The sequence below is a fragment of the Carcharodon carcharias genome, chromosome 8, assembly GCF_017639515.1.
Source record: "Carcharodon carcharias isolate sCarCar2 chromosome 8, sCarCar2.pri, whole genome shotgun sequence".
Lineage (NCBI taxonomy): Eukaryota > Metazoa > Chordata > Chondrichthyes > Lamniformes > Lamnidae > Carcharodon > Carcharodon carcharias.
Genome location: NC_054474.1, coordinates 51,360,417 through 51,375,577, shown reverse-complemented (window position 1 = coordinate 51,375,577; position 15,161 = coordinate 51,360,417).

The window sequence follows — 15,161 nt, the reverse complement described above, 5'->3', positions numbered from 1 at the left end:
CTTCTACCTCACAATACCATTCTGCACTATTCTCATATGCTTAATATTCCTTTACTATCCAAAAATGTAGCAGTCTCTGTCATAAATATGCTCAAAAGCTGACAGCTCTCCGGGGTAGAGAATTCCAACAATGCACAACCCTTTGATTGAAGAAATATTTCCCCATTGCAATCCTAAATGGCTAACCCCTAATTCTGAGACTATAACCCTTAGTGCCAGCCAGTGGAAACATCCTCCTAGCATCCACCCTATCGATCTCCATAAGAATTTTATGTTTCAATGAGATCACTTCTCATTGTTCTAAACTGTAAGAAATGCAGGGCTAGTCTACTCAAATCTTTCCTTTATAGGACAATCCCCTCAACCCAGGAATCAATCTAGTGAACTTTTTTTACATTCCTCTAAGGCAAATCCTTCCTGGGGTAGGAAACCAAAACTGTACACTACTCCCAGGTATGGTTTGACCAAGCCCCTATAATAACTGTAGTAAGACTTCTTAACTCTAGTAATCCAATCTCATTATAATGCAGCGTTACATACTATTTGCTTTCTTAATTGCTTGCTGAACCTAACTTTGCGATTTGTATGTAAGGATACCAGGCCCCTCTGGAAACCAACATTTCTCCTATCTTTCACCATTTTAAATAATGTTCAGCTTTTTTATTTTTCCTGCCAAAGTGCATAACTCCACAGTTCTCCACATAGTCTATTTGCCACCATCTTACCAACTCATTTAACCTATTTATATCCCTTTGCAGCATCTTGGTGTCCTCCATACAGCTTACTTTCCCAGCTAACTTTGTATCATTAACAAACATAGATGAGGAAACTGACTGTAACATATTCAAGTTTGCTAATGTAGATTGTGAATAATTGAGCCCTTAGCAATGATCGTTGCCACCCTCCACTAGTTAGTCTACCAACCTGATAATGACCCATTTATTCCTACTGTTTTCTGTTAGTTAGGTAATCCTCCATTCATGTTAATATGTTGCCCCCAATCCCATGAGTGCTAATTTTGTGTAATAACCTGTGTGGCATTGAAGGCTTTTTGAAAATCCAAATGCGCTGCATCCACTGGTTCCCAGCCTAGCGGCTACAACCCTCTTTTTAAAAAGCTAACCAATTAGTCAAACAATTTCTCTTGCATAAATCTGTATTGACTTTGCTAAATCATGATTTTCTAAATGCCCTGTTACCACACCCTTAATAGATTCTAGAATTTTCCCTAATATTGATGTCAGGCTAAATAACCTGTAAAAAAACAAAAAAACTGCGGATGCTGGAAATCCAAAACAAAAACAGAATTACCTGGAAAAACTCAGCAGGTCTGGCAGCATCGGCGGAGAAGAAAAGAGTTGACGTTTCGAGTCCTCATGACCCTTCGACAGAACTTGAGTTCGAGTCCAGGAAAGAGCTGAAATATAAGCTGGTTTAAGGTGTGTGTGTGGGGGGCGGAGAGATAGAGAGACAGAGAGGTGGAGGGGGTTGGTGTGGTTGTAGCGACAAACAAGCAGTGATAGAAGCAGATCATCAAAAGATGTCAACAACAATAGTACAATAGAACACATAGGTGTTAAAGTTAAAGTGGTGATATTATCTAAACGAATGTGCTAATTAAGAATACATCCATTCTTAATTAGCACATTCGTTTAGATAATATCACCAACTTTAACTTTAACACCTATGTGTTCTATTGTACTATTGTTGTTGACATCTTTTGATGATCTGCTTCTATCACTGCTTGTTTGTCGCTACAACCACACCAACCCCCTCCACCTCTCTGTCTCTCTATCTCTCCGCCCCCCACACACACACCTTAAAATAGCTTATATTTCAGCTCTTTCCTGGACTCGAACTCAAGTTCTGTCGAAGGGTCATGAGGACTCGAAACGTCAACTCTTTTCTTCTCCGCCGATGCTGCCAGACCTGCTGAGTTTTTCCAGGTAATTCTGTTTTTGTTTTAAATAACCTGTAGTTCTCTGTTTTTTCTCCCTCCTTTTTTGAGTTGTGCGGATATGTAAGCAACCTTAAAATCCATTGGGACTGTTTATCATTGAGATAGTTCTGGGAGGTGCATATGGTCCAGAGTACAAAATCAACCTGAAATTTTGGCAGCCATGAAATTCAATAAATGTGAAAATAGGTGTGATTAATCTACACCCACTGCTTGAAAGTGTGTAGCCAGTGCTAAGTGTGCTGTTGAGTGGCTGTTTGTCTGAGCAGTGGGTGCAAAATCGTGAGGCCAGCATATATTCTATCCAGTGTGCACCTCATAAAGGGAAGGTACGTTTCTAAAAGTGAGTTTGACCTAGTAAAATCATAGGAATGACATGGCAGTGAATGGGCTTCAAGATTTTGTGACACTGCACTGTAGGCCTTGGTGAAGGAGGTGGGGAGTAGAAGATATGTCATCTGTCTACAGGGGCCAGGAGACCCTTCAGACAAACTTCAAGGAGGCAGTAGGACCAGATAGTAGTGATGGTAAATCCCAGGGATTTAGCCTTGAGAGCCCAGACACTATCACAAGGAGTTCAATGTTCCGAATACAAGTGACCAAGGTCAGTGAATGTATCCTAAATACTATATCCCACCAACTGCATCACTAACTTCACACAGTACTCAATGTACCACAACTCATCACTCACCAACAATCTCTATCAATTACAACTCAAACATATTTACAACTCCGCCTCACCCTTGATACTTAGCATTGCTACAAGTCTCACAACCACATCTCTCAACTTGCACACTGCCAGCTATTCAGCCATTCCAGCCACATCACCCAAACACATTGTACCACATCTGCATATGCACTCCCTCCCTCTTACAGGACAAAGAGACAGGCAACAAGCAGGGGACAGTCAAGGCTGCATATCCTTATCTTTCGTGAAGGAGATGGTGCCTGCCAACTATGAAACAGTTGTGGCCAGTGATGCAACTAAAACCAAGAAAAATAGTAGCACACTGCTCCTAATCCTCCTCTTCACATCTCACACCCCCCTCATCCCACAATCTCTTCCAATTTACAAGCTGCAGGTGCATGAACCTCGTGTTTGCTTCCTCTCCCCCACCACCAAACCTCCCCCCTCTGGCAGAGCTGCCAGAAAGCCTGCAGTCACTGTCAAGGGGCACAGAGGAGTCCAGCACCGTCCTGGCACAGGGCTTTGCACAAAGTTTGCAGCCCAGCCACTCCAGCATGGAAGTGGTCTAAATTAGGTTTACTATGCATGTAAATGCGCAGAGTGTGGTAAACACGATTGGTGAGCTGCAGATGCAGATAGCCACGTGGACATATGTTATAGTGGCAATAATAGAAATCTAGCTCAGATAGGACAGGGCTTGGTACTAAATATTCCTGGATGCAAGGTGTTCGGGAAAGATAGAGAAGGAAAGAAAGAAGGGGTAGCAGTATGATTAAGGAGAACATTAAAGTTCTTGGAAAAAGTCCTACATTTTGTATTTTCCCAGTCTATTAAGGAGGCATTGTTGGATCTGATTCTGGGAAATATCTGGGTCAGGTAAATCAAGTGTCAGTAGGGGAGCATTTAGAAGATAGTGATTATAGGCTCATAACGCTTAGATTAAGTCACGGAAAAGGACAAAGAGCAAATCCAGAGTAAAAATTATTAACTGTGGGAGGGCCAACTTCAATGGGATGAAAACGGGTCTGACCCAGGTAAATTGGAATCAAAGACAGGCAAAATGTTAACTGAAACTTTAAAGAGCAGAAGGTTCAGGTACAGTCGAGGTATATTCCCATGGAGGAGGGGGGAAAGGTAGGGCAAACAAATCCAGCCTGAAAACCTTGCAAAACCATGTGTTCATTCCACCACTTTCTGGCAAATGGGAATGAAATGTAGTCAGCTCACTTGGAATACAGAGCCTCAATAATTTCCCTTATGCAACAGTGGACTGTGAACTTGATATTGCAAATATCACGTCCTCCCCAACTGGAAAGAGCTGAACGCATAAAAGGTCATGGCCGTGGTCACCTTCACAGCCACTAGCAATGCTATCCTTGCCCTGCTCCAATAATGCAACAGGGGGAAGATTTCAGTGAGGGCCTTTAAGTGAAACAAAGATCAAGGAAGATGCAAACTAGGCACCCAAGTCTTGGAGCAAGTGGCTTGTGCAGAATTTTGAAGTCAGCACAAAGTCCTTTGGCAAAGGTAATTCCCTGGGTCGGCTCCCCACTCTGTACCCACTTTCATTCAGCTGGTCTGTCCCAGAAAGCACGTGCAACCCATGTGCCCCAATGAAACAAGTTCATAATGAGCTCTATAACAGCCTTAATCAGGGAGTGGACAGGATCACGATCCTGGTGAACATAGTCAGTGAGGGGAATGCAAGACCAGTATTTTTGGGCCACATCCACCTCCATTCCTGACCTTGGCAGAGCCCAAAAATTCAGCCCTTTATTTTATTTGAAGCCCATATTCAACTGAGAACCCTTGTTCCTAATTATTTTCTGACGTTCACTGGAAACTTCATATTACTGGTCTGATCCTTTGAAACATTTGTAATACTTGGTAACGTCTAAATGTCCACGTTTTGTAGAATATTTTCATTGAAATGTTGCCCTAATGAAGTTGCAGGTGTCTATATGAAGCTTTTGCAGATACTACTGATGACAATCTATATTGCTCACACATTAGCTGCAAACCATAAAGGTGAACTTTTCTGGATGGATTCTGTGAAATAATTCTCAAACAAAATAGCTTTTGCGTGACCCACAAATTTTAACCTTAGCATAAATCTTTGGAATCCAGTTCTTAGAATAAATCTGGAAAAGGTACAAATACTTAAGGTAAAGGAGGAATTTATTTGGTATATACAGTTGAATGAGATGTCATCACATGAAGTAACATTTAATCACAGTTCAAAGTCCAGAATTCACTTTGTCATAATGTTACAATTTAAAATGCTGGCCTTATCTCAAGAATAGCACCCTTACCTACCTACTTAAGTTCCAGTATTTGGGCTCCTCTCCTAGAACGAATACTGCACTGTTAGAACTGTCAGCTTTTGATTGAGACGTTGAACCTAGGCACTCAGGCAGCTGTAATAGATCCCATGGCACCAATCAAAGAAGAGTAGGTGTCTTTACCTGGCGTCCGAGCCAACAATTATCACTTAAACAAAGCAAGTTAATTTCATCACTATTTATGGGGGCTTGCGAAAAATCCAGGATTGCAAGAGGCCAGAGATGGAGCTTTGTAAAGCTCGAGGGGGTTACAGAGATGGCAAGTGCCGAAACCATGGAGAATTTGAAAATGATGAGAATTGTAAAATTGAGGTGTTATAAAATCAAAAAAATCCCATACTTTCTTTTGCAATTCTAGTTAAAAATTTGTAGTATTGCTTGATTTATTCCACAACCCCAAATCTGCTGTCCTTATCTGGTCTGGCCTACATGTGACTCCAGACTCACAGCCCTCTGGAATGGCATAGCAAGCCACTCAGTTGTATCAAACCGCTAAAAAGCCTCAAAGGAATGAAACCAGACGGATCGACCTAGGCACCAGAAACGACAATGGCATACCTAGTCTGTCAGCCCTGCAAAGTCCTCCTCACTAACATCTGGGGGCTAGTGCCAAAATTGGGAGAGCTGTCTCACAGACTAGTTGAGCAGCAGCCTGATATAGTCATGCTCACAGAATCATACCTTACGGACAATGTCCCAGACACCACCATCACCATCCCTGGGTATGTCCTATCCCACCAGCTGGATAGACCCAGCAGAGGTGGCGGCACGGTGGTACACAGTTAGGAGGGAGTTGCTTTGGAAATCCTCAACATCGACTCTGGAACCTATGAAGTCTTATGGCATCAGGTCAAACATGGGCAAGGAAACCTCCTGCTGACTGCCATGTACCACACTGCCCTCAGCTGATGAATCAGCACTCATCCATGTCGAACACCACTTGGAGGAAGCACTGGAGGTTGCAAGGGCGTAGGATGTTCTCTGGGTGGGCGACTTCAATGTCCATCACCAAGAGTGGCTCGGTAGCACCAGGACAGACCGAGCTGGTCGAGCCCTAAAGAACATAGCTGCTAGATTGGGTCTGCAGCAGGTGGTGAGAGAAAAACAAACTTGACCTCATCCTCACCAACCTGCCTGCTGCAGGTGTGACTGTCCATGATAGTATTGGAAGGAGTGTGCGCCGCACAGTCTTTGTGGAGACAAAGTCTGGTCTTCACATTGAGAATACCCTCCATCCTGTTGTGTGGCACTACTACTGTGCTAAGTGGATTGGGTTTCAAACAGATCTACCAACTCAAGACTGGGCATCCATGAGGCACTGGGGGCCATCAGCAGCAGCAGAATTGTACTCGAACACAATCGGTAACCTTATGGCCCAGCATATGCCCCACTCTATCATTACCATCAAGCCAGGGGATCAAGCCTGGCCCAATGAAGGGTGCAGGAGGACATGCCAGGAGCGACACCAGGCATACCTAAAAATGAGGTGTCAACCTGGTGAAGCTACAGCACCAGACTACTTCCATGCCAGACAGCTTAAGCAGCAAATGATAGACAGGGCTATGTGATTCCACAACCAACGGATCAGATCCAAGCTCTGCAGTCCTGCCACATCCAGTCATGAATGGTAGTGGATGATTAAACAACTCACTGGAGGAGGAAGCTCCGCAAATTTCCCCATCTTCAATGATGGGGAAGCCCAGCACATCAGTGCAAAAGACAAGGCTGAAGCATTTGCAACAATCTTCAGCCAGAAGTATTAAGTGGATAATCCATCTCAGCCTCCTCCAGAGGTCCTGAGCATCACAGATGCCAGTCTTTAGCCAATTCGATTCACTCCACATGATATCAAGAAATGGCTGAAGGCACTGGATACTGCAAAGGCTATGGACCCTGACAATATTCCAGAATAGTACTGAAGACTTGTGCTCCAGAACTTGCCATGCCCCTAGCAAATATATTCCAGAACAGCTACAGCACTGGCATCTACCAGGCTATGTGGAAATTTGCCCTAGTATGTCCTGTCCATGAAAAGCAGGACAAATCCAACCCGACCAATTACCACCCCATCAGTCTATTCTCAATCATCAGTAAAGTGACGGAAGGGGTCATCAATAGTGCTATCAAGTGGCGCTTGCTTAGCAATAACCTTTTCACTGATGCTCAGTTTGGGTTCCACCAGGGCCACTCAGCTCCTGACCTCGTTACAGCCTTACTTCAAACATGGATAAAAGTGCTGAACTCCAGATGTGAGGTGACAGTGACAACCCTTGACATCAAGGTTGTATTTGATCATCTATGGCATCAAGGGGCCTAGCAAAACTGGAGTCAATAAGAATCAGGGGAATCAGGCTAGGAATCCTGTGGCGAATAACTCACCTCCTGACTCGCCAAAGCCTGTCCACCATCTACAAGGCACAAGTCAGAAGTGTGATGGAATACACTCCACTTGCCTGGCTGACTGCAGCTCCAATGACTCTCAAAAAGTTTGTCACCATCCAGGACAAAGCAGCACATCTGATTGACACCCCATTCACAAACATTCACTCCTTCCATCACCAATGCACAGTGGCAGCAGTGTGTACCATCTACATGATGCATGGCAGGAGCTCGCCAATCCTTCTTAGACAGCATCTTCCAAATTCACAACCACTATCATCTAAAAGGACAAAGGCAGCAGAACACCACCACCTGGAAGTACCCTTCCCAGCCACTGACCAGCCTGACTTGGAAATATATTGCCGCTCCTTCATTGCCGCTGGGTCAAAATCCTGAAACTGCATCCCCCACTAACAGCACTGTGGGTGTACCTACATCACATGGACTGCAGTGGTTCAACAAGGCAGCTCACCACAACCTTCTCAAGAGCAACATGAAAGAATATAAAAAATATATATAGTTCATTAAGTAACAAACTACAACTAAGATCATAAGCCTAATGTACTGTTAAACTACTGTACTGTACTTTGTATTCAATTGGTTTACATTCATTGTGACAAAGGTCAGAAGTTTTGGTTGCATCTAAATTAGATATGCACATAGATAGTGGTTCAAGTTCCACTCCAGAAACATGAGCACAGAATTCTAGGCTGACACTTCAGAGCAATATTGAGGGAGTGCTACACTGTTGGAGGTGGTTATTTTTCAAATGAGACATTAAACTGAGGCCTATCTGCTCAGCTGGATGTAAGATATCACATGGCGCAATTTCAAAGAGCAGAAGAGTTTTTCCTAGTCTCTTGATCTATATTATCTCCTAACATCACTAAAACAGTTTTTATGGTCATAATCATAGTATTGTTTGTGTGCAAATTGGCTGTCTCGTTTCTTACATTACAACAGTGACTAGAATTCAAAAGCACTTAATTGGCTGGAAGCATTTTGGGTCATCTTGAAGTGATGAAATTTCTATATAAATGCAAGTCTTTATGTAAGTGAAACAACCAACATGACCTTTTCACTTTTTCACCATCTGGCCTGCAGCCTATAAGTGTCCGTTGAAATATTTATCTCTTTTTCACTAGAAATAGAATCAACTGAACAAGTAGTTCTTGAAGAATGGTTTGGGCATACTTGGAGTATACAGAAGTCCAATAAAATGCATTATGCTACTGTCATGAGCCTGGAGCTTTACAAGATGGTTATATTTTAAAATGTACCTTTAATTCAAAGGAAAACAGAAAATTCCAGATAAAACGCCTCAGCTTGGAGACATGCCCATGTGATCCAGTTGCCATGGGGAAATAAACTCAAACAGAAACTCATTGAGGTGGGGTCGTAGTTTTAACACCTTTCACAGTTTTTTTTACAAAAAAGGACAGCTGCTGTTTGAGACAGAGAAACAAAGGAACCACAGCTGTGAGAAAGCAGGGAAAAATTTTTTGTATTAATGACCAAATAAGATGCTCTTGAGAATTTGATTTCTGTTTAAAAGAGAGCAGAACAGTTGGGATTCCTGGAGATTTAAGGAATGGGAATGGGAATGGGAATGAGATGTGTTTTGCTGGTAATAATTGGATCTGGAAAACTTGAACATGGAATGGAATGATTGTCAAAGCACACTGGAAGTTTTGACCTGGCATGGTGGGGAGAAGTGAAACTTTAATGATGAGCTCAGGGTGACTGTGGGACTATTCCAAGTAATGATGCACATTGGCCAGAAGCATGGTGGGTGAATGAGGTCCAGAAGCTACTTGAAGGGTAGAAAGTATGAATATGTTAATATTGTAAAAGCGGATGATTCATAGAGGTTGATTTGTCCATGTTCCACTTTTTCACAGCCCTCTCAATACAGAGCTGCCTTTCTCAATATTTACTTCAATATCATCACAGCCACTCTGGATCAAACTGTTATTTTTGGAACGCAGCATGTAGATTCTTAACAAAGCTTTAACAATGTTAAGCCATAAGAGCATAAGAGCAGAAGTAGGCCATTCAGCCTATCGAGTCTGCTCCGCCATTCAGTGAGATCACGGCTGATCTGATAATCCTCAATTCCACTTCCCTGCCTTTTCCACATAACCCTTGATTCCCTTAGTGATTAAAAATCTGTCTAGTTCAGCCTTGAATATATTTAATGGCCCAGCATCTACAGCCCTCTGTGGTAAAGAATTCCACAGAATCACTACCCTCTGAGAGATGAAATTTCTTCTCATCTCTGTTTTAAATGGGCAACCCCTTACTCTAGGATTATGCCCTCTGGTCCCAGACTCTCCCACATGGGGAAACAACCTCTCAGCATCTACCCCGTCAATCCCCCTAAGAATCTTATATGTTTCAATAAGGTCATCTCTCATTCTTCTAAATTCCAATGAGTACAGGCCCAACCTACTCAACCTCTCCACATAAGAAAATCCCTCCATTTCTGGAATCAACCTAGTGAATCTTCCCTGGACTGCCTCCAATGTCAGTATATCTTTCCTTAGATAAGGGGACCAAAACTGTTCACAGTATTCTAGGTGTTGTCTAACTTGTGCCTTGTATAGTTTTAGCAGGACTTCCCTAGTTTTATATTCAATTTCCTTTGAAATAAAGGCCAACATTCCATTTGCCTTCCCTATTACCTGTTGAACTTGTATGCTAGCTTTTTGTGATTCATGCACGAGGACCCCAAAATCTCTCTGTGTTGCAGCTTTCTGCAGTCTTTCTCTATTTAAATAATATTCAGCTCCTCTATTCTTCCCCAAGGTTCATAACCTCACATTTTCCAACATTATATTCCATTTGCCAAGTTTTTGCTCAATCACTTAACCTGTCTGTATCCCTCTGTAGAATCCTTGTCTCATCTTCACCACTTGCATTGCCACCTATTTTTGTGCCATCCACATTTGGCGTAACCTATATACTCTAGTGTAATGCATAAATATAACCAGAATTGATTTTCAGCTTCAGTTGTCCAGGCAATTGCAAATTCCCTGTTTGATAGCTGGTGAAGTGGTAGGGGAACTCTGTGTTACCCTAAAAAATGAACCTCAATATTATAACATTCAATGCTGTATTTGAATGGTGAAATATGAAATTGCTGTCATCAACAAAGCATTTGACAACATTGTTAAAGTCCAGCTGCACTTGTGCATTTTAGGTAAAAGTGTTTTTGCAAGTCATGTTGATATACCTGAGTGAATATCAATGTTTTTTGTCACTATATACCGATCTTATTTTTCTTTTACCAGACTTTGTGTGATAGCCAGCGGTTTCTGTTAAGCTCACGGATCTGTGAGATTTGGCATTGTTCCAGTGTTCCATTGTTCTGCACATTAGAATATAACTCAATTTTTTAATGTGTAACATATACAGACATTACCAAGAGATCAAATGTAAACTGTCCAAGTAATTTCAATTCGAGAGTTGCCTTCAACTTGTTCTTTGGTTTACATTAATTTTTTTAAAAATAGCGATCACTGGTGATTCAGCTTTATATTTATTTATTCTGATGGCTAAATGTGAAAGGCCATACTCAAAGTTCATTTGCAAAAGGCAATTTATTCACTTTCTCAATCTAAATTGGCTCAGTCCCGAATACTCGAGCAGTTATAAATACATCAAACATCCTTATCTGTAGGCAACAGTAATGAGTATTCAACTTCACAAGTGAAGCCTGATACTCTGTGTAATCAGAAACCCAAAACTCTTTCTCGGATCAAAACTATCTTTAGCTTCTGAGAAATTTAATTGCTTATATCCAATAACAAGAGACAAACCAGTTGATATTAATGAAACTTGAAAATTAGAGTAAGTTATCAGTATTGTCAAAACACTCCGTTTTCAGTTTACTTTTTTTCTGAAAACAACTAAACCCTTAGAATTAAAATTAATTGTGGAAATTGGCACAAAGGTAGAATGAAAAGGACTTAAATTAGAGATTAATTAGATTTGTTTGAATCAGAACCTTTAGGTCATTTAAGTATTGCACAAACAAGGAATTGTATTTACTTTGCTTTGTGATCATATTATCTACAATGATTACTAAATTATTAGCATGTCACAAATATGCATTTCCTTACTAAATTAAATCAGCATTCAAAAGGGATGCAATAATCTTGAATACATGTTCACCCATATATCATATGACAGATCACAAACTCCCAACTGTTGATTCTCCTCTCCACTGCACATAAGCAAACATAGACCTAGAATCCTTGTCTCATTGAAATGACTCTTTCACCTAGTTCTTCATTCCTGGCATGTATTATCATAAGTGGCTATTGAGCCAAATCAATCATGACACTTAAGATGAATAGATAAATATTAAGCATTTAGGGAAATGGCAAAAAAAATGGGATTAGAAGAAGTAATTTTGGTACAGGGTTAGCACTGATTCACAGAATCAGAATCACAGTGCAGAAGAGGCCCTTCTGCCCATCACCAACACATGAGAAACACCTGACCTACCTACCGAATCCCATTTACCAGCACTTGGACCATAGCCTTGAATGTTATGACGTACTAAGTGCTCATCCAGGTACTTTTAAAGGATGTGAGGCAACCCGCCTCCACCACCCTCTCAGGCAGTGCATTCCTGACCGTCACTACCCTCTCAGTAAAAAAGCTTTTCCTCACATCCCCCCTAAACCTCCTGCCCCTCACCTTGAACTTATGCCCCCCTTTGACTGACCTTTCAACCAAGGGGAACAGTTGCTCCCTACCCATCCTTTCCATGCCCCTCATAATCTTGTACACCTCGATCAGGTCGCCCCCTCAGTCTTCTCTGCTCCAACAAAAACAACCCAAGTCTATCCAACCTCTCTTCATAACTTAAATGCTTCATCCCAGGCAACATCCTCGTGAATCTCCTCTGCACCCCCACCAGGGCAATCACATCCTTCCTATAATGTGGCGACCAGAACTGCACACAGTACTCCAGCTGCGGCCTCACCAAGGTTCTATACAACTCCAACATGACCTTCCTACTTTTGTAATCTATGCCTCGAATGATAAAGGCAAGTGTCCCATATGCCTTTGTCACCACTCCACTAACGTGCCCCTCTGCCTTCAGAGATCTATGGACACACACGCTAAGGTCCCTTTGTTCCTCAGAACTTCCTAGTGTCATGCCATTCATTGAATACTTCCTTGTCAAATTACTCCTTCCAAAGTGTATCATCTCACACTTTTCAGGGTTAAATTCCATCTGCCACTTATTTGCCCATATGACCATCCCGTCTATATCTTCCTGTAGCCCAAGGCACTCAACCTCACTGTTAACTACTCGGCCAATCTTTGTGTCATCCGCAATCTTACTAATCCTATCCTCCACATAGTCATCAATGTTGTTTATATAAATGACGAATAATAGGGGACCCAGCACAGATCCCTGTGGTATGCCACTGGACACTGGCTTCGAGTCACTAAAGCATCCTTCTGTCATCACCCTCTGCCTTCTACAACTAAGCCAATTTTGAATCCACCTTATCAAATTACCCTGTATCCCATGTGCATTTGCCTTCTTTATAAGTCTCTGATGTGGGACCTTGTCAAAGACTTAGTTGAAATCCATATAAACTACATCACCTACACTACCCTCATCTACATACCTGGTCACCTCCTCAAAAAATTCAATCAAATTTGTTAGGCATGACCTCCCTCTGACAAAACCATGCTGACTATCCCTGATCAAACCTTGCCTCTCCAAGTGGAGATAGATACTCTCCTTCAGAACTTTCTCCAATAGTTTCCCTAACACTGACGTGAGACTCATTGGCCTATAGTTCCCTGGCTTATCTCTACAACCCTTCTTAAATAGTGGAACCACATTAGCTGTTCTCCAGTCCTCTGGCACCTTCCCCGTGGCCAGAGAGGAATTAAAATTTGGGTCACAGCCCCTGCGATCTCCACCCTTGCCTCCCTCAGCAGTCTGGGACACAAAACATCTGGACCTGGAGACTTGTCCACTTTTAAGCCTGCCAACACCTCCAATACCTTGTCACTCCCTATATCAATTTGCTCAAGAGCCTCACAGTCTCTCTCCCTGAGTTCAATACCTTCATCCTCATTCTCTTGGTGAAGACAAATGTGAAGTATTCATTCAACACTCTAGCAATATCCTCTGGCTCCACCCATAGATTGCCCCCTTGGTCCCTTATGGGCCCTACTCTTTCCCTGGTTATCCTCTTCCCATTGATACATTTATAGAATATCTTGGGATTTTCCCTACTTTAACCAGCCAGAGCTTTCTCATATTCCCTCTTTGCTCTCCTAATTACTTTCTCAAGCTCCACCCTATATTTTCTGCACTCCACTAATGCCTCCGCTGATTTTCTTCCCTTGTAGCTGCTTAAAGCCTCTTTTCCTTCTCATCGTAACCTGAATATCTCTGGTCATCCATGGTTATCTGGGCTTGTTACTCCTTCCTATCACCCGAGAGGGAACATGTTGAGCCTGTACCCTCCCCATTTCCTTTTTGAACACCTCCCACTGTTCCTCTGTAGATTTCCCCACAAGTAACTGTTCCCAGTCTATCTTGGCCAGATCCTGCCTTATTTTTCAAAAATCCACTCTCCCCCCACCCCCCCAATCCAAAACATTTTTTTGCAACTTGTCGATTTCTTTGTCCATAACAAACTTAAACTGTACCATGTTGTGGTCATTATCGCTAAAATGCACCCCCCACCACCACCTCAGCTATCTGTCCGGCTTCATTCCCCAGAATTAGGTCCAGCACTGCGCCGTCCCTTGTTGAACCGTCTACATATTGACCTAAAAAGTTCTCCTGTACACATTTCAAGAAATCCACTCCATCCAAGTCCTTAACACTATGTCTATCCCAATTAATGTTGGGAAAGTTGAAACCACCTAATATAATTACCCTATTGTTTTTGTTTTTACACACCTCCACAAATTGTGCACATATTTGCTCCTCAATTTTCCACTGACTATCTGGGGGTCTATAATAAACACCTAACAATATGGCTGCCGCTTTTTTATTCCTAAGCTCTACCCACAAAGCTTCATTCGATGCCCCCTCCAAGATATCATCTCTCCTTACTGCAGTAACTGTCTCCTTAACTAATAATGCAACGCCTCCTCCTCTTTTACCCCCTCCCCTGTCTCGCCTGAAGATTCTATATCCTGGTATGTTGAGCTGCCAATCCTGCCTTTCCCTCAACCACGTCTCACTGATGGCCACTATATCACAATTCCATGTGTCAATCCTCACCCTTAACTCATCCTTTTTACCTGTAATACTCCTGGCATTAAAGTAGAGGCCATCCAGCCTTGCCTTACTCCCTTGAAACTTAATGCAGCTGTACTCCCTCTGATTCACAGCATCCAGTTTTGTCATTAACAATGCAAAACTCTCTCATGCAATCATTTCAATGAATCGAATTAGCACTGGCAGTATGGGCAGAAATTTCCATGATTCCTGAGAAAATGCTGCAATAAAAATGCCTGATTTGTTTGCCACTGAAGAAAATACAGAAAAATTACAAAATAATTATATTTTGCTGAATTGTGCTATTATTCCTCCTCAGTGTTATAACTTCATCTTCTGGCCTTAGTGGCATCATGAATGGGAAATGCTGCCTTCAGTCGATGGGATGAACCCAACAAAAAAGTCATTATCTGCCTTTCTCTTTGTTGAACTGCTATATATATTTTAATAATTTGCAGATTTCATGTTTCCAACATTTGAAAAAAAGTTTGCATTTACGTTGCACCCTTTACATTTCCAAGA